The sequence below is a fragment of the Cavia porcellus genome, unplaced genomic scaffold (genome assembly GCF_034190915.1).
Source record: "Cavia porcellus strain 051 isolate PalLab524CR breed Dunkin Hartley unplaced genomic scaffold, mCavPor4.1 scaffold_6, whole genome shotgun sequence".
Taxonomy (NCBI): domain Eukaryota; kingdom Metazoa; phylum Chordata; class Mammalia; order Rodentia; family Caviidae; genus Cavia; species Cavia porcellus.
In genome coordinates, this window is record NW_026947489.1 from 32,180,612 (window position 1) to 32,203,235 (window position 22,624).

General features: G+C 38.7%; 1 pseudogene; it reads left to right on the forward strand.

Annotated features, from left to right (window-relative positions):
* The first annotated feature begins 21,735 nt into the window (after window positions 1-21,735).
* LOC111758521 (U4 spliceosomal RNA) lies at window positions 21,736-21,855 on the forward strand (annotated as a pseudogene).
* The last annotated feature ends 769 nt before the right edge of the window (window positions 21,856-22,624 follow it).

Consider the following 22,624-nt stretch of genomic DNA (forward strand, 5'->3'; position numbering starts at 1 on the left):
ATAAGATCAGTTCTGATAATCTGTTTATAGATTCTACACATGCATGAGTCTTAACATATATTTCTATCCTTTCTATATTAGAGTGAGAAACAAAACAAAACAAGACAAACCAAAACATATTCCTATAAACACATGAAACTAAAAAGACATATAACACCATTGTACAAGGAGTTTTACCATAGTTCCTGTGTTTTCTCTTGTTATCTTCAATAGAATTGGCTATATCATCAGACATAGTATAATTGAATATAGCAGTACATAACAATATTAATAAAAACACAACTTTGTGTATAGTATAAAACTTCAAAAATAGGCAGTCATCAAACCAGAATGTGTATCATAGAGTCTTGTCATCTTCAGTGTAGTTGCCTATATTCTCAGACTTGATACTATCAATTATATCAGTTTTGAATAAAATCTGTTAATACCACACAGCAATCAAACAAACCAGATTTAACTAAGATCAGTCGTGATAAAGCAGTATAAGTCATACAGGGCTGCAGGTTGAGATAATAGGAAATTAAAGATGATTACTATGCTATATCCTGATATTTTTGGGATAGCTGTCTGTGCCCCCAAATCTAATGCAAGTAGACAAACTGGGACAGAATAAAATCTAAGCAAAATGGTGTGAGTAATGTGGGTTTTAAATCCTGATACACTATTAACAATATCTTCTGCCATCTTTTTTAAGACTCTCCCTCCCCTTTCATTTCCCCAGGGGGAAATGTGCATTTTTGGGTCTGACCAAGACCCTTGGTTTTAAATTGGGGAGGGGCAACCTGCTTTTACCTAAGTGGTTCTAAACCTTTTCTCTCCTGGACTTGATCTCTAATTGTATTCCTTTATCTATTAAAGCCTGTCTTTCCAACCTATCCACAAATACTGGTCTAGTTGCCCTTATTACTCACTGGTTCTCTGTCACATAGAACATTGTTTTCTCATATTTGATTTTCAGTCCATGTACTGTTTTTCATGTTCATTATATTTCCTATATCTCGGTGGACCCTACCTCCTGATCTACTCCATGTGTGTTTTTTTTTAATTTAGTGTATCAAGGCCATCTATATTAGATATGATAACCAACCTTCCCTGGCTCATCTTTTTTTTTTTTTTTTTTTTGCCATCAGTTGTCTGCTTATCTTCTTAACTCTGTTTTATGCTCCATTCATTGAGGCTTCTCTGCCACTGTTACTGGAATCCTACTACTTTTCTCTCTCTCTCTAGAATGTCCTGCAGTATTCTCTGTAGTGTTGGATTGGTGGTTGAGAATTTCTCAAGTTCCTCTTTGTCTTGGAAGCATCTTGTTTCTCCATTAATTTCTAGAGACAGTTTAGCAGGGTATATCAACGTGGGTTGGAGGTTATTTTCTTTCAGGGCTTGGAATATTTTGCTCCAAGCTCTTCTTGACTTGATAGTTGTGTCAAGAATTCTGCTGTTATTCTGATGGGCCTTCCTTTATAGGTGATCTGTTTCTTGTCTCTAACAGCTTTTAATATTCTGTTCTTATATTGAATTTCTGGGATCTTGATTATTATATGCCTGGGTGTAGCTCTGTTTTGGTTGTAGGTGGCTGGAGTTTTGTATGCCTCATACATCTGAATATTGTTTCCTTTTCTTATGTTTGGGAAGTTTTCCTTAATTATTTCTGTGAATAGCCTTTGTAGTTCCTTTGTTTATACCCCTGCTTCTTCATTTGCATTCTTTATTCTCAAGTTATGGATCCTCTTGTCATCTTCTAGCCTTTGTATTGTTACTGCTTGTTTCCTTGATATTTTAAAAAAGTTTTTCTTTCATAATCCCACATTGCCAAACTGTCCCCCAGTTTGGATAATCTATCCTTAATTTCTTTCAAGCTGATTTGCCATCTTTCCATAGAGTTTTTAATTTCCTGATAATCTCTTTGAATCTGTTTCATGTATTCTATATTTTCTTTATATTTTTCATCAAATGGTTCTCTCCTTTGAGTTCCTCATTTCTTCTGTGTCTTCTTGAGCGCTGATTAGCATCTCTTTTATTAATCTTCTATCTTGCTTTACTTGACTAAATGTTTCACTTTTGAACTCATCTATGAGGTCCTGAAGATATCTGTTTATGTCCACTGGTGCCTTGTCTGATATTGCATGTTTGCTGTTCTCATTCTCCCTTGTATTTACCTGTCCTGGGTCAATGTTCTCAGGGTTGGGACCTGGGGACTTTTTCTTGTTGCTTCCTCTTCCCATCTTTTTTGCTTCTTCTTGGAGGCCCCAGTTTCTTTCTTTGTTGGTTACAATTCTTCTGAAGCATGCTGACTAGGTGACCCTTCCTACTGCAGTGTGATAGTGAGTTGCAAATAGGGACAGCATATGATGGCCCCTTCCCTCCAGATCAGTCAAGCTGCTGAGGCCTGCACTGTATTACTGTGTGCAGCCTCCCCTCCAGGTCAGTCAAACTTCTGAGGCCTTCACTGCATTAGTGTGTACCACCACCATAGGGAATTGATTTTGGATAACCTATTGGGTCTCAGCAAGGTCACATGACCCAGGACTACCTCGCTCCACCAATCCAGTTTGGGAAGGAAACAACTGGCTGAAGTCACTGCTGCCCCTTGTACTTGCCAGTCCTACTCGGTTGCAAAATGTAGTCTGCCAGAGCCCTCCTTGCTGTAGAATGGCTCCACTCCTGTCACTCACCACAGGTTGATGCAGGCTCCCAGCAGCTCAGCTCTCCATTTGGCTGGCCAACCCCTGACCTCAGTGTGACTGCACTTCCAGTGAGTTGAAGCGGTGGAATCTCAGACAGCTTGGCAAGTCGCCCGCTGTGGCAGGAGCACTGAACCTTTAGCTGTTCCAATAATAACACTGGGTCTGTATGTTTGATTGGTTCTTCTCACCTTAGTTTCTTCTTGGGATGACAGAATTCATCTCCCTCTGTTTGGGGCTCCCCATGCTGTATTATGTGGAATTCTAAGTTGACTATCTCAGGGAGCCTCTGTAGCCAGCTGTTATCTATCTGCTGTCTTTGCTCGTATCTTCATTCTTTTCTTGATTTCATTGTTTGTGTTGAAAAGTCTGCTGTGTTCTGATGGGCTTTTCTTTTAGGTGATTTTTTTTCTCTAATACCTTTTAATACTCTGTTCTTATGTTGAATTTATGTGATGTTTATTATTATATGTCTGGGTGTAGATTTATTTTGGCTGATTTGGCTGATTGGAGTTTGATATGCCTCACTAATCTGTATGTTAGTTTACTTTCCTGTGTTTGGAAAAATTTCAGCTATTATTTCTGTAAATATTCTTTTTTAGATCATTTGTGCTGTTACCTTCTTTGTCATTGATGCTGATTAATTTTATATTGTTTTTCTCTGCATCATCTTGCAACTGTTAAACTGTTATTTCCTAATTCCTTGTTATTTTTAAAGGATCTTTCCTTTCTTGCTCACTAGGTTGAATCTTGTCTTCAAGGTCTCAAAGTCTGTCTTCACAGTGAGGTGGTTTTACCAGCTTTTGATAAAATTTTAGATTTCCTGGATATCCCTTTGAATTGGTTTCATGGATTGTAGTTTTTTCTTATATTGTTCATTCAAGGTTTCAATCATTTTGCCATGTCCCTCTGTTTTTTTTTAAAAACTATGTCTTCTTTAGATGTATTCAGCATTTCTTTCATTACATTTATCATTTCTTATTTTACCTGGGAGATTATTTCAGATTTGAGTTCCTTTATAGCTTCATGGAATCGTTTCTTTACTTCAGTTGCTATCATTTCAGAAGTTTCAGATGTATGGCTTACATTTTGTTCTGTGTCCATGTCTCCTAGGCTTGTTTGAGATAGGCTGGAGGCTTGTGACTGCATTTTGTTCTTTTATTTTGTCATTTTCCTGTATTCCCCTGGGGCAGCTGAATGCAAAGTCTCAATTGTTTCTTAGATTGAGGATTACTGTCTGTACTGCAGGGAGTTTTCCCAGTTGTGTGTAGGATGTTAGGCAGTCCTTACTGGGTCCCTAATGACACTCAAAGATTCCCCAAATGGAGAGTGCTGGGTGGACCTTTAGCATATTTACTCCACATGGCTCACTGAAGCTCTCCAGCTGCTTGAGGTCACTGGGAAGGGCCCCAACAGGTTCTGAGTGATGTACTAAAGTTGAGTTGTATGTGGAGTACACTGGGGCAGGCCTTCAGCTCATGCCATGTGGCACACCAAATCTCCCCAACTTCTTGAGTTCTCTGGGTGGGGCTCTACCAGGTTCCAAGCAACATACAAAGGCTGCACAGCTAGATGGAGTTCACTGTGGAGGCTTTTAGCTTGCATTGCTCTACATGTAGCAGCTCTTGGCTACCCTGGGGTCACTTGGCAGGGCCCAACCAGGACCTGAGTGATGACCCAAAGGTCCTGGACTGTTTGGGGATGCTGGGCAGTGCCCTACCAGGTTCTGAGCAAAGTGTCATGGCTGCATAGCTAGGTAGAGTTCACTGTGGAGGCCTTCAGCTCACATGTGGCAGCTCTTGGATATCTGGGGATCCAACCTTTGATTTTTTGACTTTAAGGATGGTATGAAAATGATATGCAGTGATTAGAGCACATAGCATGAATTTTGATCTCTTCCTGGATTAGCGATATGCAGTGTGAAGCTTGGTTGTGATGCAGCTCACCAGAGCTCCCAGTCAACCACATGATCATTGAGATAAGCAACTGAATCTATGCAGTGTGCTGTGCTGCGCAAGTATGACATCTGGACACTGTAGGTGTACTAAATATACTTTTAACTTATAATATGCTCAATTTATGATGTGTTTCCTAGGATGTAACCCCACCATAAGTGGAAGGACATCTCTATGTCCACAAATTATTTGATATAATTTCCTTCAGAGATAGAGTCCGATTTCCTGCCATTTGAATGTGTGCTAGAGTTAGGAAGTTATTTTAACAAATAAAATAAGGCAAGAAATTGTGATATGGGACTTCCAAGCCTAAATGTTAAAAAAAAAAGAGAGAGAAATTATCACTTTTATTTGTTTTTCTCTTGGATTATTCACTTTGGGGGAATCAGGAAGTAGGTCCTATGCATACTAAAACAGCCTGGGGACACACCTTCATGGAGGGGCACTGAAGCCTCCAGGGAAAAACCTCCCACAGCCACCCAGCTTCCAGCTTTACTCAGTCCTTCAGATGGCCACAGCCAGGATGATGTCTGACCGTAACCCTGAATGAACCTCATCCAGAATTACCCAACTGAGCCACTCTTCAGTTCTTGACTCTCTGAAACAGGAAGAGAAAATATACAATTATTGTGTTAAAGTTAGTAAGTTTTGGGGAGTTTATTAAGTGCAATCATGTAGTTATGTTGCCAGGACAGGATGTTGTCTTCATTCATAACACAAATATTCATAGAGCATCCAATATGTGTCAGGAAATCTGGTAGGTGCTGTATATATTGAAATGAACATAAGAAACAGTGTTTCTGCTTATGTACAATCTTGTGATGGATACAAATATTAAATAAATAATCATATAATTATTTTATCCCAGTAAATATGGGGTAACAGGCTTACAAGTGCTTAGGATTTTCCACCAAAAGGTCAGAATAGGTATCTCTGAGGAACTGACATTTGTCTTGGAAACTGAAAAGGAAAGAACAGAAATTAAGCAGGTAAAAAGTTAGTGGGGACAAGAAAGAGCTTTCCAGGTAGACAGACAGTGTCTGTGAAGGGCCAACCAAAGAATTTCTCTACTAGAAACTTCTGGGAGATGGTTTATTCATTCACTCAACTTCAAGGACGTATTACTGGAGTACCTACCACATGTCACTGTACTAGGTGTTCAGGATATTGCAACAAACAAAAAGAGGAAAAAGTCCTCTTCTAGTTTCTATGGGTGAGACAGACAATGAGCAATAACAAAAAGGATAAAATATATAAAATAGACTTCTGGTTTTTGGTCCCAAATGAAGGTTTAGATATCATCTATCTTGTTCCTATATGAAAAAAATGAACAAACTTAAAAAAGTACTGACACATTCTAGATCCATCAGAGAACTGAGATTATAAGGTGAAGCTAATTCTTGAATTGGAACAACAAAAAGGTAGATACATAAAAATCACACTGGAGAGGGGTGGGGGATTTAACTCAGCAGAGTTAGCACTTACCTGGCAAGTGCAAGGTCGTGAGTTCAATCCCCAGTACAAAAAGAAAAAAAAAAAAATCACACTGGAGCAGAATCCCAGGAGGGTATCTCTGGGACTGGGATATGGACAGGGACACCTAACCTCTGAGTACCAAATGCTAGAGGCTTGGAGTGGACAGATTTGAGAGTTGAAAACTTTAGAAAGGCCCAATCTTAGGGACACCCTACTTTCATGAGTTTTGTCACCAAGTGCTCTATCAGATTCTCACAGTGAAGATCAGAAAAGATCCCCCTGACCTTCAGACCAGGAGAGAGGAAAAGTAGCTGCTTTAGAATCAGGTCTGGAGTACTTTGTTCATAACAGGGCCTACCATCAAAAGAAATTTTTCTACCAGATCCTGACCTTCTGTAGCTAACCTAGTTTGTGACAGCCTAACTTACAATTGACTAACTGATCTCAGGGAATAGAAATACCCATCTTCAGCCTCTACTAGTCTTCATGATTTTTAAAAGGAGAAACAAACCAAATCAAAGCAAAACTGAGAAGGCTTATGAAGGCCATCACTCAGAGGCATCCTCACTAAAATAATGAGACCAATCCTAGGGTTCTAGAATGCTTCCCTACCAGCCCCTATGTCTCAGTTCAGCATGATTTCAATAGAGGTCTTGAGTAATAACAACAGAAAGAAGTGTGCATCTTAAATATTTTAGAAACCTCTGTGGAGACCCAGAGACAGAAACAAGGACATCGGAGGTAAGTTTGACATCTGACACCTGTATTGATGGCAAACAGTAAGTGCAACCTATCCTCTAGCCAGGTAAAATGTGAGCTGCGCTCTATAAATGCAGTGAATTTTAATTTAAAAAATTATTATAGCAAAAGACACATTGCCCCTCGGCCACCTCACAATGCCCCTCCTTGCATCACACATGCTTATTTCATTGTTCTTGCCACTTTCTAAAGCAGTGTTGGTGCTTCTCTTATTCTTTTCTTTCTTTCTTTTTTGTAAGTATCTTTAATTGTGCTATTGTCGCTGCCTCAATGTCCTAAATTAATTGAACATGTTTACTTTTCATGGTCTTTTTATTTTTGTTGTTTGTTTGTTTGTTTTGAGACCCAGTCTGGCCTTGAACTCACTATGGAAGCTCAAACTGAGGTTTGACTGAGCCTCAAACTCAGGACCATCATTTTGTCGCAGCCTCCTGAGTGCTGGGATTGCAGGTGTGTGCCACCATGCCCAGCTCTTCAGAGTCATTTTGACTTTGGGAAAGAGCCTAGAGTCATATGGTGCCAGATGTTGTGCATAAGGTTGATGAGAGAACACCGTAATGTTTTTATAAGCCTGCCTTTGCATTGGATAGTACTCAGCAGTACATTCACTGTAATTTTTGATGGTACCTTCTAAAGGCTTTCATAAAAAAGAACTTGCAGAACTACTTAGGAGAGGGACAAGAATTATGGAATTAGCATGTTTAAAGCAAGGGAGAGCACTTTTAGGGGGAATTAATGGCAATGTGTCTTTTGACAGAAAAGAAAAACAAAAAGAGACAAACAAGCAACAATAGCAACAAACCCAAAACAATAACAGTGTAGGTTTGCAAAACAATATGTTAGGAATTTGACAATGGTTGTAATATTGCATATGGTTACCTTCCAGAGGGTTGCTGAGATGACCAGATATAGACATGTAAAACTGATCTAATCATATGAGTATTAACTGTTCTTTTCCAAGAACTAATACAATTAGTAGTACAGTCATCTTACCTATCTTATGTGTGTGTGTGTGTATATATATATATATACACAAATTTATGGCTTTTTCCTTTTCCTGTCCTTGTGTTTTACTGTAATTTATTTTTATTTAAATACACACAGTAAGTTTTGATCACCACTGTATGGCATATGTGGATGATGATTAGGTGCTGAGAAGAAGAAAAAAAGCTATAGTACTGGGGGAGGGGTGGGATGCAGTTTTAAACAGGATGGTCAGGAAAAGCTTCACCAAGCAAATAAGGTCTACACAGAGGTCTGAAGAGACAAGGGCATTAGCCCTGGAGACAACTTGCAGAGAGCTTAGGGACTTCAAGTCCTGATAAGGGAATGAGCCTGGCATCTTGGATGAGACACAGAAAACTGGAACTGTAGCAGATGGAGTGAGGAAGAGGAGCACAGGAAGTGATTTTATGCACCATTTTAAAGACAGGGATCAGTGACTCCTGTGCTAATAGAGGGCATGGAGCACAAGAGACCAGTCAACAGGCTTTAGAAATTAGTTGAGAAAAGAAATAATGATTACCTGGAATAAGAAAGAGAAGGTGGAGCTGGTGAGAAGTAGTCAGATGCAGGGTACATTTTGAAGGTAGAGCTGACAGGTGTTGCTGTGAACTAAGGTGTGAGCTAAAGGAAGGAACCAAGGTGACTCCAAGGCTTTTGGTCAAAGCAAAAAGAAGAGACTAAGGCTGACTGACGGAAGTCTTCTGTGAGGTAGTCGAGAATTTGGTTATAGGTACTGTAGTGGTTGATTCATTGGGTGAATTTGAAAAGTTTAGAAGTTTAAGTGATTCAGCAAGGGGCCAAGGTCCTCACTTTGTGAACAGCCTCACTCTGTGCAAAAGGAGTGCACAGAGATGATGCAAGTCCTACACCCACCCATGGGTGTGGGTGGGGAGCCTGCCTACGATATAAGGGAGAAAAGAGGCTTGCTTCCCTGCATTGTGGGCTTTTGTTGCTTTTGCTGTCTTCTGCTGCTTAAAACTGTTGCCCCTCACCATGCCACCCTGCTTTGGAGCCAGCTGATTACAGACTGAAACCTCCACAAACTGTGAGCTAAGTAAACCTTTTCTTCCTTGACTTTGGCTGTCAGGTATTTTGTCCAGGCAACAAGAGTAAAGTAACCAAAACAGGTGCCTACTAGGTGCCATTCAAAGCGGGTAAAGACTGAGTAGAATGTTCAATATCCAGGTGTAAAGATGGGAGAGAGGTCAGGGTAGGAGACAAGGATTTTGGACTAGTCAGTATATAGATAAAAATTTTAAGCCACAGGATAAATTGAATCATCAAGATAGTGAAAATATCTATATCTGCCCAAGGACTGAATCATGGGCACCAAAGCTTAAGAGGTTGGTGCAATAAAAGAAAATGAACACTGAAGACTGAGAAATGGGAGAAAAATCAAGAGAGTGTAATATCCTGGGAAATAATGTAGTAGAAGGAGAGAGTCAATGTTGATGATAAACATTTCTGAAGCATCAGATGAGGGGAACTGATCACAGGTTTTGGCAATGTGAAAATCATTGGCAGGGAGCACTTTTGGTGAATGCAGAGGCAAGAACTTGATGGAAAGGACTTTAGAGAAATCGAGGGAAGAGGTTTTGAAGACAGAAGTGGAGAAATTCCTGTATAAAAGAATGCAAATATGAAATTTTAGCTGAGGGCAATTTAGGTGAGAGAAATAACACCATATCTATATGCTGATGGAGTGATCCAGTCAAGAGGGGTAAATGATGTTGCAGGAAAGGGTAAGGGGAGAAATTTCTCACGTACCATTTTTGAATATTTAAAAGAATTAAACACTAGTGAACAATTCTAGAGTTTAGACTTAAGAAAACAGAAAGTTCATTCCTGGTAACAGTAGAGAAGGCAGCATATATGGGCCCAGATGCTGGTGGGCGGGTGGAGGTGTTAGTGGGAACTTGTGGAAGTTCTCTTCTGATTGTTTCTATTTTCTCAAGGAAATAGCAATCAAGGTCAAAAGCTGAGAGTGAAGATGGGGGAGGAGGCGTTGGAAGTTTTAGTAGAGAAGAGAAAATATGGAACTGTTCTCTAGGAGAGTAGGCTAGTAAATGGACTAGGATACTAGCTAGGTTCCTAGCTAGGTCACTGCTGAGAGCATGCTGAGGTGAGGATTCTAAATGACATGAATTTGGAGGGAGCCTACGCAGCCTGGGTGAATGTTTTGTAACTCCACCCAATCTCATGGCTTTGGATTAGGAGTGATAATTCTGCATGTGAGTGTAGCATAGTGGAATGTTCACATCCACTGATCAGTTACTAAACTAATTTTTAAAAAGATGATTTGGTGTAAATTCAACTTCATTTTGCATTTTTGGAGCATATGGGAGGATGTATCTGGTTAACTGAAAATCTTAGACAACTGAGGGCATTATATTACATATGAATTAATTTTTTAACAGAATTAGAAGATAAAAAATAATCTGAATATCACACAAGGATGATATTGGGATGACAGTAAATGTTTAAAATATAGAAAGGCATGCCAGTTGCATTGTTTTAAAAAGTAGTATTTGTAGTACATTGTAGAGAAAAGTCATTTCTTGAATTTTATGCTTGTTTGGAATCTAAATGCAAATCAACAATTTTTCCAAAAGATATAAAAACGACAAGGGATCTCACTAAAATATCTTTGTATAAGTCCATATATCGTGTCTTAGTTATACTTAATGAAAACACTTGGGGTAACAGTTGTTTTCTTCTTAATTGCCTATATTATACCTTATAATCAACAATAAAAACATACTGAGATTCTAATCTTAGTATCAGGGAGGCTATCATTATCTAGATTTGCTCCATCTTTGATTGCTGCTAGACAAACATTTCTCTCCTGGCCGCTTGTGTTTTCTAGTAGTTCAAACTCTTTTTATACTTTGAAATCTGCCTCACATTATTCACTTATTTTTAAAAATAACTGGTTATATAAGCAACACGTAGTCACTGAATATAATTTGGAAGATAGGAAAAGTAGAGAAAGAAAATGTAAGTTTCCTATTATCTCACCTCTTAAACATGAATGCAATTAATATTTTGTCAAACTTTAATCTAATATTTTAATTCATATTTATGAATCTTTAGAAATTTTATATCAAGTTTTCTATCAGCCTAGCCTTTTAAATATTTTATTGTAAGATTCTCCCACTATAAATCTTTGAAAATACCATTTTAGTGCCTGTATAGTAGTAGGCTGTGGTATGAATGTGCTGTAGAATTTTAACAATTTTCTCATTCTCACACAGTTTGTGTTTTTAAATTTCAGAGCCCATAACAATGAGCACCCTTGAAAAAAATTTCTTTTTGTAATACTGATTATTTTCTTAAAATTTGTGAGACCATTAACCTGGACTGTCAACTTGACTGAGAGCCACCAGAAGATTAGTAAAGCACACTTCTGATGATGTCTGGGTGGGTCATGAGGATGTGACTTTGGGTAATATAGCTGGCCTCTGACCCATTTCTGTCTGGTACTGTTCCCTACTCTGCTTCGCCACTGTCATGAATTGAGCATCTGTGCTCCACCAAGATGTTTTTACCTAAAAGTCCACCAGCTATAGACCACTCCTGCTGAAACTGTGAGCCAAAATAAACTTCATCTTTAAATTGTGGATGTCATGTATTTTGTAACAGCAGTAAGATTGCTGAGTAGTACAGAAAATTGATAGCAGACAAGTGAGCTTGCTGCTCTGATAATACCTGGTTAAATCATTCAGAGGCCTTTGGAAATGGTACGTGGAATAGTTTGAAAATGTTTGAAGATACAGGATAGAGAAGATCTAAAATGTTCTAAATAGAACTTGATGAATGGTTCTGGTCAAAACTTAGAAAGTGAGAACACTGGTAGGAATGCAGACAGGAAAGGGCAGGATCAAGAAGACTCATGTGGGATGGAAAACTGTATTGCGAGTTGGAATAGAGGAGATTCATGTCATACTCTGTGAGAAAAGCTGTCTACATTTTGCTCATGTCCTGATGTTGAAGAGGCTGAGTTTAACTGCGGTGGGTTCATTGACTTGGTCCAGGAAATTTCAAGGTAGACCAATATTCTGACTGTGGCATTGGTGCTGCTCACTGCTTTTAGTTGGACTTAGATTAATAACTGGGTGTAAAAAGCAGAGCAGAAAGACTGAAAAATATTCAATTTGGACCTGCAAAGAAACCACATGTAAAGTTGGGGCCAAAGGAGTTGTGTCTGCTGAAGAAGTTAGCAACCTTAAAAAGAAACCAAGTAGAGTAAAACTTGAATTGTAACTTCTGTAAGTGTTCCACAAGACAAGTAAACAATTATAATCAATTTCAACTTGATAAACAAGTGATATGAGTAGTGTATGACACAGAGTATCACATGATCACAACTGACCCAGTGGTTCTTCTCTTTCTCTTACTGAAGGATTGTGAGTGATCATCTGCAGAGGAGGGACAAAAATCTCACATGAGATTAGGGGTGCTGTGTAAAAGATGGGGAAGAATGTAAAATTTTGTAGAAAATCATCACCTGAATAAGATTGTAGCAGTGTGTGTGATGAGTCTATTTAATGACAACACAATATCACATTTTTGCGACATTGTCAAAAGGAGGCAAAAGCAAGTGTCATTAGGTAGGTTCCTTATTAAAGTTGCATGAAATGAAAGATTCCATTGAGTCAATAAATAATAATAATTCCTTTATTGGTAGTGAAAGTTGTTCTGCACAATAACTTTCTCTCTTCTCTCCCTCACACCAACCATGACAGTTTTATAATTTTTAATTTTTGTATTATGTTACAATATTACAGTAAATTTTATATAAATATTTTTGAGTTGTGGAACAAATCTGAACTTCCATTATTTATTATGGGGAAATTTGCTATGCTATATAAGTGCCTTGCATTATAAGCTTGTTTCTGGAATAAATTATGCTTGCAAAGCAAAGTTTTACTATAATTTTAACTGAAACAAAAGAGAGACATTTAAGATATCTCAAGGATGAGCAAAACACCACCATTGCGGACTGTGCAAAAGTGTAATCCTTTTTAAAATTTTATTTTAAAGAGGGTGAAATTAAATATAACAAAACAGAACATAGGAATACAATGTAAGGGACACAGATTTCAAAACAAGACAACGGAGATCTTCACTGCCTATCATATTGTCTCTTGTTTTCTTCCAAATAGTTGTCCTTATCTTCACACACATTGAATTCATACAAAACATTATAGTATAAAACTGATCCAAACAGGATGATGAAGGCATTTTAAGTCTTTAAGATCAGACAATAAAGAAGTCAACAATCGTTGTCATACTGTCTCTCATTCTCTTCAAAATAGCTGTTCATACCTTCATATATGTTGAAATTAAAACAAAACAGACTAAATCGCTCTGAACAAAAATTCATAGTATTGCTGGATTTCACATCATGACACTACGGAATCAGCACTGGATACCTTAATGTTTCTTTTTCTTCAAAGTAGTTGTTCAATTCATCATGCATTATATAATCAGTTCTCATAAACTGTTTAGAAACTCTCTGCATGCATGAGTCTCTACATGTATATCTATCCTTTCTGTGTTAGAGGGAAAAACAAAATAAAACAGGACAGAACAAAACAAATTCCTAAAAAAATATGAAACAAAAAAGACATGCAAAACCACAATACAAGGTGATCTACAGTGGTTACTATGATGTCTCTTGTTATCTTCTATAGAATTGTCTATATCAGGCATAGTATAATTGAATAGCAGTACATAACAATACTAATAAAAACAAAATATTGGAGACATTATAAGACTTAAAAAGCAAGTAATAGTCAAATCAGAGTGGGTATCCTAGCGAATCTTATCCTCTTCAGGGTATTTGCCTATATTTTCAGACTTGATACTATCAATCATTATAGATTCAAATAAAATCAGTCAATACAAAACAGTGATCTAACAAACTAGATTCAAATAAGATCAGCAATAATAAGACAGTGTAAGTTATATAGGGCTTTCAGATTAAGTTAATAGGAAATTAAGGATAGTTACCGTAGTATATCCTGCTATTTTTGGAATAGCTGTCTGTGCTCTCAAATCTAGTACACGTAGACAGACTGGAATAGAATACAATCATATTAAACAGAGTGATGAGAATAACGTGGATTTAAGATCCTGATATGCTATTAACAATGTCCTCTGCCTTCCTTTATTAGACAATTCCCTCCCCTTTCACTTTCACAGGGTACATTGTACATTTTGGGTCCTACAAACTCCTTTAGCTTTTGCATTGGGGGACAACCCACTATTTACCTAAGTGGTTCTGAAACTTTTTACCTCTGGGCTTGATCTTAAGTTGTATTCTTTTACCTACAAAAGCCTCCAGGTTTTCCTTCATTATAGCTGAGCAGTCCTCCAATACACAAAAGTGTCATATCTTTCTGACCTATCTTCAGCTGCTGGATGAGCTGTTCCTATTTCTCTCTCTGGCTCCCTGTTGCATATTGTTTTCCCATATTTGCCTTTTGGTCCATAAACCCTCTTTCAGGTTAAGTATATTTCCTATACAGAGTATCTTGATGGATCTTATCTCCTGATCTACTCTGCCTGTGTCTTTTTTTGTTAGTGTATCAAGATCATCTATGTCAGAAATTATAGTCAAACTTCTCTGCCTCATCTCTACTATGCTATTTTTCTGCCATTGGTTTTCTTTTTTTCTTTCTTTTTTTTTTTTTATCGGTATGGTGGATCAAACTCACAACCACCTGCTTGCAAGGTAGGTGCTTATGCCACTGAGCTAAATCCCTAGCCCCTGCCATTGGTTTTCTAATTTTCTCCTTCATTCCACTGTCTGCACCGTTCATTGAAGCCTCTCTGCCTCTGTTCCTGAAATTCTGTTTTTTTTTTCTTTTTCTCTCTAGGATGTTCAGTTTTTTGCAGGGTTGGATTGGTGATCACAAACTCCCCAGTTCCTCTTTGTCATGGAAGCATCTTGTTTCTCCAGAGACAATTTTGAGAGACAATTTTGTAGGATACATCAATCTGGCTTGGATGTTATTTTCTTTCAGGGCTTGGAATACTTCACTCCAAGCTCTTCTTGATTTGATGGGTTGGATTGAGAAGTATGTCATGATTTTGATGGGTTTTCCTTTATAGATGATCTGTTTCTTTTCTCTGACCACTTTTAATATTCTGTTCTTGTGATGAATTTCTGGGATCTTGATTATTATATGTCTGGGTGTAGTTCTGTTTTGGTTGTAGCTGGCTGGAGTTCTGTATGCCTCATACATCTGAATATCATTTCCTTTTCCTATGCTTGTGAAGTTCTCCTTAATTATTTCAGTGAATAGCCTTTGTATTTCCTTCATGTTTACCCCTGGTTCATCACTCACATTTTTTATTCTTAAGTTAGAGATCCTCTTGTCATCTTCTAGCCTTTGTATTAGTACTGCTTGTTTTCTGGTTATTTTTAAGAGTTCTTCCCTTTGGCGATCACACAATGCAAACTTATCTTCAAGTTTTGTTAATCTAGTGTTAGTTTCTGTCAGGCAATTTTGCCAGCTTCCAATGGAGTTTTTAATATCCTGGTAATCTCTTTGAGTATGTTTCATGTATTCTAAGTTTTTAAAAATATATTCTTCATTGAAGGTTTCTCTCCTTTTTTCTGTGTTCCTCCTTTCTTCCATCTGTGTCTTCATGAGAAGTGCTTAGCATTTCTTTTATTAATCTTCTTATATCTTGCTTTATTTGTATTAGAATCTCAGTTTTGAGTTCATCTATAATGTCATGAAGATATTTCTTTATGTCAGCTGATGCTGTGCCCAATATTTCCTGTTGGCTGGCCTCAATCTGTTCTGTATTTACCTCTCCTGGACCCATTTTCCCTGGGTTGGCTGCTGGAGGCTTTTTCTTGTTTCTTTCTCTTGTCATTTCTGGGTTCTTCCATACAGGTATATGGTGGAGGTCCCAGCCCCTTTCTGTATTGGTTATGATTTTTCTGAAGCACCCTATCTAGGGATTTCTGCCCTCTCCAGTTTGATGTTGGTCACTGAGGTACAAGCAGGGGCAATGTAGGCTGGGCCCTCCCCTCTGAGCCAGTCAACTGGCAGGTGCCTTTACCATATCAGTGTGTGTGGCCCAGATGGAACCAGTTCAGGCCAACTTGGGGGACACTTTCATCCCTGGCTATTGGGTCCCAAACAGGGGCATGACCCAGCCCAAGCAGATCCCACCAATCTGCTCTGAAAAGGGAGCAACCAACTGAAGTCACTGCCATTCCTTGTTCAGACTCATCCTGCCCAATTCCAATATGTAATCCAGTCAGTCACTCCCCTCCCCCTGGCAGGACCACATTTCGAGCGCTCACCATGGGTTATTGCAGGTCTCGATGCCAGCTCTGCTCTCTGCTGGGCTAGCTAACCCCCGACTTCAGTGCGGCTGCAGCTCCAGCAAGAGCACCGTGACCGGGAGTCTGACTGGCTCCAGTCAGAGCACACCTGGCTCCAGCCTCTCATCTCTGTGTTTCTTTTCTTTCCTTTTTTTCCCCCTTGGTTTCTTCCTGGGTCTTGAGAATCCCTCTCCTTTCATCTGGTCTTCTCCATAGTGGTAAATGCCAGTGTCTGAGCTGTTTCTCTCAGGGAGGTTCCCTACTTGCTACTTATTGATTTGCCATCTTCTCTGAGTCCTGTAATCCTTTTATTTGAGAAGAAACCCTTTGGGTCTCCTGTTTGAGAAGACTCATCTAGGGAATCTGTTCCTTAGGATTCATTTCACCATTCTCAGTCATCTGGGCACTCAAAAGCCACTGAAACTATGGCTCAAGGAGTCTCAACTACTGTGCAGGATGGTGCTAGACCTTGGTGTCAACCATATGATTGACATATGAAACCATATGATTCTGGTTTTCCTTGCAGTCAGAATACAAGAGTTAGGGTTACTGAGACATCCATCCAGATTTCGAAGGAAGGACTGGGAAGCAAGATGAAAACTCTGGGACAGGGTCAGAGTCCTTTCCCAGAACCCCTGAGGGTTTAGCATGAAACCAAAGGTATATTGGAGAACACAGGCAAAGATGCCTGGAATGTACAACATCTTCAGAGAACACTTCAGTTGAGTGATGCCAGCCCAAGAGAGATGATACATGGGCTGGAACTGGAAAAGCCATAGGGGTAGGTTTGCCAAAACCTTCTGGAAACCACATCTTACTATGATGTGTCCTGAATCTACAGAACTTAATGTATGCTCTGCTGGGTTTTAGTCCTCCTTTGGCTTGATTATTTTGTAATGTTGAATAGGAATGTTTACTCTATGTCACTGTATTTTGGGATTAGTTAATGTAATGTTTGAATTGTACTTAGGTTTGTAGCTAAGAGTTTATCTTGAGTCTTACAGAAGATTTTGACTTGGAGTTTTGAGCAATGCTGGAAATGTTGAGACTTTGGGTAAGGGATTATTGTGTATAGGCAGAATAGTTTTGTCATTTTAGGCAAATTTATTAACTTTCTATTCTTTTTATTTGGAGATTAAGTACAGTTTAAGGAGACATGTTTGAGTGTTAGGTTGAAGTAGAATGCCATAGTTAAGCTTGCCTCAAGAGCTTTCCAGAGGACTAGTACAGGGGACTAGTTAGGGTGCTGGGTAGATAATGGAGTTGTGACTTGAAATGTATGGTCCTTGACTCCTTCTCTAGCACTGTTCTCCTGCTCTCCTTCCTGGCCACCATGGATGAAACATCTTCTTTTCACCATGCTTTTCTGCTGTGCTATTTCTTCCTGAGAGCCAGAAATCCGAAACCATAAGCCAAAATAAACCTCTCCTCCTTTAAATTGTGAATATCAGGGTTTTTTTTTTATAATCAATTAGAAAGATAACAAAGTTTTTTTTCCTAGAAATGAAATTATTGAGTTAGGTAATATAACATTTTATTAATCTGTGCTCCATTACCTTCCATTCATTTTTTTCTTTTTCTTTTTTTTTTTTCGTTCACATGCATGCTTTCAGTCCATCTAGCTCACTTTGTCATCTGACAAAAAGCAATGCCATGAACAGCTAACGACTTCACCTCCAACTCCCTCTGTTGTTCTTGTACTGAACTCACAAAATACCCAACTGCTAGCATTTTCAGAAGTGGTTACACATTGCCTAGAAAAGTATCGAATGTGTTGCCTGTATTGTCCTGATTACTCTATTTTAATATGTATTTATGTACTTTCTCTGCTTCTGATTTTTAAAATTTCTTGTTCTTAGATATGCCCTGAAGGAGCCTCTGTCCTTTGCTGAACCAGGTATAGTGCAAAGACATGCATATATCATATGCTAATGTCCATGATTACAGGTTGCATGCTCTTGGAAGGCTACTGGGTGCTTTTTTGCTGCTTACCTATGTACATACTAGTTTGTCTTTTCAAACAGTACCCATGGCTTTCTGTTTCTCTTTCAGTGACTTAGTCCCAAACCTGCCTTAAAAGCAGATTTCCTCTCCTGTGCCACCTTTTCCTTCAGGGCTCTAACTGGACATCACAGGGCACCACTTCCATCCTCATGGTTGATGATCATGTTGCTTCTGGCTTTGCACCACGCACAGCTCCTCTTCAATTGCAAATCTGCTCTAGTGCATGCCAGATCATAATAAATTCAGCTAATGACTTAATTCTTTTTGTTTATGATACAACTTAATTTCTCCCTCAAAACTCCATTCTGCCAATGTGATGAAAGACAATTGTCCCCTTTATTCTCAGTGGAATTCTTTGCAGTAGGAAGGCTTGGAAATGAGGTAAGGTGGCAATTGCTCTGTTGGCCATGAGTCTGCCTCCTTGCCGCTGGGAAGACTGTTTAACATTTCTTAGTACAGGGGCATCTTCCCTGAGCCAGTGTGGGTCCTGACAGATCTTACTGCTTTTGATCTCTTAGGTCTTTTCTTTCATCAGTGAGGCTGCCGAGAGGCGGGATCTTCATTCTCTCCTCTTGGAATCTATAGATAGCTGTCTCTATACTGCTTTCTTCTTTCCCGGCTGTGGAAATCTCTAGAGGGAAGTATGCCTCCCTTCATTTTTCTGAAAAAACATAGTTCTTGGTTTCGGCATGGTGGCATATATTTATAGTCCCAGGTTCTTGGGGGGGGGGGGGGCTGAGGCAGGAAGATTGCAAATTTCAGGTCAGCCTGGGGAGCTCAGCAGACACTGCCCAAACTCTTAAAACTATATAAAAGACTGGAAATGAAGTTTAATGCCCCTGGTTCAATCTTCACTACCACACACACACACACACACACACACACACACACACACACAAGTTCTTTCACTAACCCAGTCAAACTCTGAGTTAGAATTTCCCTCTAATTTCTCAACTGTTTGGGGTGAGATGAGGAAAAAAAGGACTTTGGAATAAAGACAAAACTGACTGAATGATTTTAATATCAGAAGAAAAAGCTCACTAATATCTCAAATGATATTTCCACCGCAGTGAACACAATACAAGCAAGCATACAAAATCCATTCCCTGGGTTTTCTTTTCTTTTTTTTTTTTTCCTTCTTTTTTTCAGTACTGGGGATTGAACTCACGACCACCTGCTTGCAAAGCAGGTGCTAATGCCGCTGAGCTAAATCCCCAGCCAACTCCCTGGGTTTCCTACACTCACCCCAATCTCTTCACCTCCATCTCCCATAAAAGAATATTTTGTATCAGTTGTCTTCCTTCTGTTATCATATCCCTTCTAGCCACCTGCAATCTGACATTTACTTCTACCATTCTATTGAAACGGGCTCCTAATCACAGCCCGCCTGCTTTCAGTTTCTCCCACCATCTCCCGACCTCTCAGTTTTTCCTGTTGATCTCTTTCCCTCTGTATTATCTGACTATTCGATGCCTGACTTTCATCAAGAAATATGAATGAATCAGATTCTTTCTGTCAAGAAATTTAGAATCTAGTCAGGTCCATAGGTGAATAAGCAAGCAAGCACCTCACAGAAATTTGTCACTTGTGGTTTTGCTGCTACAAAGCCTGTGGATCCTTCTTGGTGATGAAATTCAAGTTTCTGACCCTTCCCCTACGTTTCCCCTCTCTTTCCCTCACTGGAGGCCCATGTGTGACACTGCTGGGTCTCTTCTCCCTAAACATTTTCCCCTGGACAACATCTGCATGTCCAAGTGGGTGAATGGAGGCCCACGCTTCTGGATCCTTCTGCAGACAGATGTTTAATATGTTCAGCTGGACAGAGCCAGCTAGATGTCCTCTTCTAACCTCGCCCTCGCTTGTTGATGAAATCACTCCTCTCAGTTTAAGATCGGCACCACCTCTTCCCATCCCCCAGCATCTGGCCAGCTGCCCTGTCCGAGTGGCTCATCTTCCCCTGGTCCTGTCTCATGCAGCTTCTCCTTTTCCTGCTCACCCATCACTCTGATGTAAACTCTTACATGACTAAGAACTTTCTTCTTTGCTCTGTTCATTCCTGGAATATGGACCTCTTCCCTAGACAATCATAACATCCTGGAAATTTGTCTCTCTGTTCCAGACTATTTTTACACCCCAGAATAAGCCTTCAAATGTACCACATCTCCCTTGTCATTTCCTTTCCTCAACTTCCTCACTGTCTCTTCTTTGTCTGATGGGTTAAGTTTGAATTTCGACCAAGATTCAGTTTCCCTAAAATACAGACCACTTTTTTTCTAGCTTTATCTCAAAGTAGATCTTTATGAATATCTGCTACACTACAGACACACGTCGTTCTTCAGATACCAGATCCATTTCATTGTTTTCAGTATACTTGTGTATATAGACTACACTATTCCATAAAACACAGAGTGTATCAGTTGCCTCTTGTTGAAATCTTAGCCATCTTTGAAACTCTCCAAAGATTTTATTCATGAAGCCATCCAGGTCTCTCGGGTTGTTTCCCCTGCTTTGATTTATTAGAGCACTTTTGTTTAACTACTTGTGTGTGCTGTCTTACTCTTACTTATATGATAGTTATTTTATGTTTCTCTTTTGCTTAGTAAAACTTGAGTCTCCATAGAGATGGCATCTCTTTGAACTCATATTGTGAATTTAATAGTGTTTGTCATTGTAGTCTATGTAAAAGGACTCAATATCCATTCTCTTTTTATTTTTAGTAAGAGAACTTCTGTCTTTTGGGGGAAATGATATCTCATGCAGCTAAAAGTACTGACTCTTCTAGTTTCCTTACAATGAGGTGGCCAAATGAATCAGTCTTACACAAGGAGATGGAAGATGGGGGTTCTGGCACCTTAGCTAGACGTGCACCATGTTTCTTTCTGCTTTGTTCTTTGTGCCTGGAGCATGGACCTAGGTAGAGGTTTTGAACCATTAAGTAGTGATGTTCAGGGTGAAGATCGATGCACTGATTCAGTCAGCAAATGCTTACTGAACAGCTGCTGGGCACTGTTATGTTATGGATGCTTCAAGAACTAGTAGAGCAGATTCCAGAAGAATCTGAATCCTGATATTATTATTGAATATCACAATAGTGTTGTCTACCCCAGACTTTATGGATGTTTTTTCTTCAAGCTGCTATTACTTAGGTTTTTTTTAAAAAAATAATTTTCTGCTTGTATTTAAGAAGAATGTATTTTTTATTCAAAGAATGATGTTAAGTACTTACTTAAGGCCTGGAATTTTAAGCAAGACTGGTTCAGTTTTATTTTTCTTCTGAAGTCAGGTAGATTTTCTTCTTTTTCAGTTATGGAGTTTCAAAGTCTTTTGCATTCTTGTAATAAGCCCTACTTGACATGAATGTATTTGTTACCTTCTTTTTGTATATTAGTGGATTCAATTTGCTAATATTTTGTTTGGGTTTTTGTACATGCTGATGGGAGATATTAGAAATAATGTTCCTGTGTTGTAATATTAGTGTCAAATCTGGACAGCTTTATAACACAGGATCTTCGTACAGTGCCAGTCTCTTAGCCAGTGAGGTTTTTTCCAAGGTGTGACTATTGCTAATTGAAAACTTCTCACAATACGCTGCCGTGACAACGTGAAATGTAACACACGAAAGAGATTGCGTAAGATGGTGCTTTCTTCCTAAAATATTAAGAGGAATTAACAGCAAACCTATTTGGACCTAGAGTTTTCCTAAGAACTCCTTTTATATGTGATTTAAAATTTTTATTTTCTATTTTTCTAGGCCAATCTTTTCAAAAGTGAATCACTTTTAAAATGTTTTCCAAAGAATTATATTTTGGGGCCTTCATTAATTTTTCTTTTATATGCCCATCTCTATATTTTATTGATGTCTGATCTTCATTTTCTCCCATTTCCTTTGACTCAACTTGCTGGCTTTTTTCTTTCATTAATTTCTGGACCTGAAAGCTTATATCCTTGGTTTTTTTTTTTGTTTGTTTGTTTTTTGGTGCTGGAGATCAAATTCACACTTACGCCGCTAAGCTAAACCCCCAGCCCCTATATCCTTGATGTTTAAGTCCCTTTTTTTCCCTAAAAAATGAATTGAAAGTTAGACATTTCTTTATAAACACTGTGCTGGTACATCACAACAGCACAGATTTTGATGTCATATTTTTCAATTTTTAAAAACTGAAGTTTAACATATTTATAGTGTGGGGCTGGGGACTTAGCTCAGCGGCATAAGCACCTGCCTTGCAAGCAGGCGGTCGGTCATGAGTTTGATCACCGGTACTGATAAAAAACACATTTATAGTGTGTGGTATGATTTTTAATATATGTATAAATTGTAAAATGATTAAACCAAGTCAAGTAAGGCACATTATCATCTTAAAGACTTGTGATTTTCTATGCTTAGGACACTCAAA